Source organism: Dendronephthya gigantea, unplaced genomic scaffold (assembly GCF_004324835.1).
Source record: "Dendronephthya gigantea isolate DGI-Jeju-01 unplaced genomic scaffold, DenGig_1.0 000041F, whole genome shotgun sequence".
Classification (NCBI taxonomy): Eukaryota; Metazoa; Cnidaria; class Anthozoa; order Malacalcyonacea; family Nephtheidae; genus Dendronephthya; species Dendronephthya gigantea.
Window position 1 is genome coordinate 1,469,994 of NW_021163051.1, and position 5,786 is coordinate 1,475,779.

At 36.7% G+C, this 5,786-nt stretch overlaps 1 long non-coding RNA gene across 1 annotated transcript; it reads left to right on the forward strand.

The window, feature by feature from the left end:
* Window positions 1–4,381: 4,381 nt before the first annotated feature.
* Window positions 4,382–4,919, forward strand: LOC114526802. Its single transcript, XR_003687365.1, has 3 exons — window positions 4,382–4,448; window positions 4,524–4,662; window positions 4,794–4,919. It is a non-coding gene; the product is annotated as an uncharacterized LOC114526802 (long non-coding RNA).
* Window positions 4,920–5,786: the final 867 nt, after the last annotated feature.

Consider the following 5,786-nt stretch of genomic DNA (forward strand, 5'->3'; position numbering starts at 1 on the left):
CAGTATGTTATTCTACCAAAGCAATTATAACTTGCTCTCGTTTTCTTATAAAAATATTTAACCTGAAATATAGTTGTTAAATATTGCCCAATTACAACCAATGCTTGGATTGGATTCCATTAAATTAAATATGTATCATGATTATTGAAAAATGAAATTATAAGCTATAAGGCATTTTCATTTTTTTCAAAAGATTGCAGCTTGCTGTAATGTGACCATACCATGTTTCAACATGACAATAGAATGGCCTTGTGAGCACAACTGTGCAATACAGGTTACTAAAAGGGCCACCTTATGCAAACCATATTTAGTACAGCCGTAGAATACCAGCCCAGAAACTAATGAAACACATGGCCACTGGCTATCCACCATACACTATCCACCATACACAGCAAAGTTTGAGGTTTGACCCTGGCCTAATCCTTTGATCAGATTGTTATTCACACACTGATATGTTACAATATACCGTCTTGTACAATATATATACATTACCCCATACGTTACACACACAATACACTACCCCAGAACAACCTTTAAATCTTTAGAAGTGGGATTCAAGACATTTTGGGGTGCACTTTTTAATTTTTTGTCATACGGTATAATTTGACAGTAAACATAGAGGGTAAAACAGTGCATGCAGCTGATCTACATATTTGTGCATTGATGTCTCAGTACAAAATTTATTAAACTTTTTTTTTCAGATTTTGTGTCCAATACTTATATTGCATGAGAATCACACATACTATACAGTAGACAAATTAATTTTTTCAGGGTAAGAGGAACTGCTACTGTTAACTTTGACTGCTACATAAATTTTTTAGACAGACTTCATGTGACCCTTTACACACAAAATGACAAAACGGTACAGATCATTCAATCAATGCTGGCACACATTTTAGAACATGTTGAAAATATTTCTAAATAGGAGGTCGAATATCTTTAATCTCACCTTTACTTTTATCATCGCACAGATCATCGACATCGTCACTATTTACATCCAAATTAACCTCATGCATATTCATACTTGCCTCACGTGCGGCAATCTTGGATTTTGTTTTTTAGCTTAGTAACCTGGCCGTGGTTAAACTTGTTGGTTTTTGAACAAATTTTGTCTGAAATAATACCTCTCATTTTACTGTGCTAATAGAGAGTTTACGATTCATGACGCGGCTAGAGAAGACGCGGTAGAAAGGCTTGGTAACAAGCGCGGCCCAAGACGCGTCGTCTTATTTTGTTCCTAACGTTACGAAACACAACGCCACAGTGACAACGCACTAGAAAACATTAATTTTGGCGGGAAAACTATAGGTTTTTCAAAATGTTCGTAATGTTTGTTTTTGAAAGTGCGAATTTAAATGGAAAATGAACTTTTGCTGTTTAATGCGGGCAATATCATAAATGACGAAGAGTTCTTGCTTTTGCGAGAAAGAAACCGGCAGTCCAATTTGCATTCATGTCTCCCGTACTGGACATACGAAAGGTTTAGCCTAGAAGAAATAGCAAACGATGAGTGTGAGGTTGAAATGCGATTTAAAAAAGATGAAATTTATAGTCTTGTAGCAACGTTTGGACTTCCCGAAGTTTACAAGTGTTATAATGGACTAGTTGTGGACTCGGTGGAGGCTCTTTGCATTTGCCTCAAATGTTTTGCTTATCCATGCAGATATGCAGACCTTGTACCTAGATTTGGAAGGCCTGTACCTCAACTCTGCATGATATCAAACATGATGATTGACGAACTATATGATAAGTACAGTTACCTTCTGCAAGAACTCGACCAACCCTGGCTATCTCCTGAAAATCTAGAACTGTATGCTGCAACCATTCATGCCAAATGAGCTGCTCTTGATAACTGTTGGGGCTTTATTGACGGGACAGTCAGGCCTATTTGCAGACCAAAGCAGGATCAGAGAATGGTTTATAATGGCCACAAGAGGGTACAAGCCCTCAAGTTTCAGTCTGTCGTGGCACCTAATGGTATAATAGCAAACCTGTATGGCCCTGTAGAAGGGAGACAACATGACAGTAGAATGCTGGCAATGTCAGGCTTATTGAATCAGTTGGAGGAGCATTCATTTTCATCAACTGGTCAAGAGTTATGCCTGTATGGGGATCCTGCCTATCCACATCGTCTGCATTTACAGTGCCCTTATGCAAGACGTGCAGGACTGACTATGGAAGAGCAGGTCTTTAATCAATCCATGAGCCGAGTCCGAGTATCTGTGGAATGGGTCTTTGGTGACATCACCAACTATTTTAAATTTATTGATTTTAAAAAAAATCTCAAAATTGGGCTGAGCGCAGTTGGGAAATTTTACATAGTCAGTGCTCTGCTAAGGAATGCTCTTACTTGCCTACACGGCAACACAACATCTGCATTTTTTCAGTTACAACCACCAGCACTGAATGAATATTTTGTATAATATGTAGGGATTTGGGAAGTTAATTAAAGCAAATTTTGTAAATCTTAAATTTATAATGTAAATTAATCAATTCAATTAATTATAACAGAAATGTTGTAATATTTATTATAAATGCGTAATTATTGAGAACTCTTACTAACAGTTAACTTTCAAAAATGTTTTAACAATGTATGAATTATTTTAAAAAAATAAGTTAAATATAATATTCATACCATGTCCTAATTCTTCTTTTGTGCTTGCTCTATAAGTCCAACCAACAGTTTATTTTGTTGCTGCAATATGGCAATCAGATCATTTTTTTCTTTGTTTCTAGTTGCTTCTTCACCTTTTCTTAGCTCAATCTCCTTCTCTTTCAAATCTTGTTCTCTTTGCTTTAACTCCCATTGTCTTTCTGCTTCTTTCTGTCTCAGAGCCAACTCTTGCCTTTTTAGTTCAATTTCTTCTTTCTTTATGGAAATATCTTTATCATTTTTATCCTTAAAGTGCTCCTGGCAGAAAAATGAATTTTACATTTTTGAAATCTTCGTGAAACGTAGATAATGAGAATAGAAATCATAATTGAATTTGAGGTTTTTTTCGCTGAGTTATAGAGCAATGAAATTCAAAATTTTTGAATTTTAACGGCAAAAGTTTTTTAGAACCGCGAAGCCGGAAAACTGGTAACTAATACGTCACAGTAGGATCCGGTGTAGCAGTCACAGTACTCCCCCAGTCTCAGTGTTCCTCTATTACTATGCGCATGCGCGCGTCAGCGGTTTTGCATAACAACATTTTCGCGTGGTCTGAGTTATCCCCCTTATCTCGCTGTTGCCAGTGCCTGTCAGAACACAAAATCATTGAGAAATCTGGAGTAAATTTGTTGCCAAAGGCTTTAAAATGGTATTAAAAGAAGGACCTGTAGTTGAGGCAGATTTGACGGATGAAGTTGTACCGAAAAGTAGAAAAGATCGCTTGGCTCAACATAAAGAAAAAGTCGAGCGAATTGCCCACTACCTGCGCCATGGGAAACATCGAGATGGTTTAACGAAAAACCAACAACGAGTGGTTCGTGGCCAAGCAAAAAACTACATTTTTGATGAAACAAGTAATGTATTTTAAGATTATTCTTTAGTCTGCCTTATCCAGCGCTCAGGATCATTTTACTCACCTTGCCAGCGTGTGATGATCATGCATGTTTGTTTGTTTGCATGACAAATATTTTATTTCAATTTCAGTGCATGTAAATCACTCGATGGTGATTCTCATTCAAGACAAACAAAAAAAAAACACTGACATTACAACTACAATTCCTAGATGTTGCTCAGAGAATCATGCAGAGCAATACCAAGTTGATACAACTATGCAGTATAGAAGTGCTGTTACACTTTGTGACTTAATTGTCAAGCAACGTTGTTGCACATTGCACAATATGTTGCCATTAAGTGTTAATCAATTGCAATTAAGTGTTAGAATACTTTTAATGCAGCAACTGTTACAAAATGTAGAATCATATAGAATCAATGCCCTACAACTTTTCATCATTCTTTTGGAAGTAAGCATTTTCGGTATTTTTCAGATAAGGAGCTGTATTACACTGGTGGAAAGAAAGGAATACGTAAAAAGGTTGTCCTTACCATAGATGAAATTGGGGAGATTCTTCATCATCACCATAGTGAAGCTATGGGAGGTCATAGTGGTGTGAATGCCACCCTTAATAAGATTTCCAACTATTATTGTTGGAATGGCATGAAAGAAGATGTCCAAGAATATGTGAGTATGGGCTGACAAAATGTAACTTGTTAAAAAATTAAGCTGCAATGCATTGCACTAGCTTTTTGTTAATGTGTTAAAGCCAGACAATATTGCTTGTCAGGGGATAATCATTCTACAAAATTACTGGGTGTTTTTACTTAACAGTGGATTTTTTTAATATAGATCGCATCATGTCACCAATGCCAGATTTATAGCAAGATAAAACACAAGCACCAGAGCTAATCCCAATAAAAGTTAATGAGGCATTGGAGTTAGTTGGAATTGATTTGATTGGTGAGTACCAGCTAGTTTACTTTTTCATTATTGATACAGTAATACCTCATCAAAATATTTCATTTTGCCTTCTAGGGCCGCTGCCAACAACTGAAGAAGGTTACAAGTATGTCTGTACATTCACAGACTATTACACAAAATTTGTTGATTTTTTCCCCATCAAAAGCAAAGCTGCAGATGGTGTTGCAAAATGCATAAAGAAATTTACATGCAGGTAACATTAGGAACATTTTACTATTGGGTTGCAGACAACACAACATAAGCAAGTCAATGCCAACTGTGTCGCCAACATGCTACTTAAGGTGGTCCAAGACATATTTGTAACAGATTTGTCATTATATTTAGATGGGGTGCACCTGCACGGCTTCTTTCAGACCAAGGGAGAGAATTTGTAGCAAAAGTGAATGATGAAGTCTGCAGAGAATTTGGCATCAAACGATCAGTGACCAGCGCATATCACCCTCAAACAAATGGATTGGATGAATGAATTCGATTGATTGTCACGATAACCTCATGATTGGATAATTAAACAATTTTCTGCCAATTGGTTGCCAGAAAATTGTTTAATTATCCAATCATGAGGTTATCGTGACAATCAATCGAATGTTAGGATAATCGATTAAACATTATGAATTGAAATTTGAAGCAGGTCTAGAATCAATTCTAAGATGTTCGTCTGTTATTTCATAACAATGCACAGCCGCCTACAAGATGAGTACAAAGTGTCCTCATAAATCTAAATACACAACTGTTTCCACTAGTGGGTACACACCTTGTCCCCACAAGTGATGACAAAATGTCCCCACAATTCTGTGTGATATAAACTTGTTTTAAACCAGGATTTTAAGCAAAAAACCTACGGTAAGACACTTAAATTGCAGCAAAAGTATGAAATGTGTACTAGCTATTGAAAGCTATGTCCCAAAAGTAGGTGTCCCCATATGTCAGCAAAGGTGTGCATGCGTGTGTGTGTGTGTGTGTGATCATAGTCACTCTAGGGGGATGGTCTGGAGACTTTGATGATTCCATGGCCTATCCTATTGTCTTCCATTTTGTGGTGTGACGTCATCATCACCGTGCACATCTGCATATGTCTTCAAGTATTTTAGCACAAAGATTTTAGCATAATTACAAACTATACACAAATTTGAAGTTAAAATGAGGATTGTGAATGAAAATTTTAAATTTTATTGATGCCGGGTGATAATTGTGCCTTTAATCAATGCGGGACAAACCATTGGACAAAAGGAATCGGGCTGTTCACGCTTCCAACGTCGAAGGACAATGCGAGCAAGAATTGGCTACAGGATTTTCTGAACATCCTTACTAAATATTGAG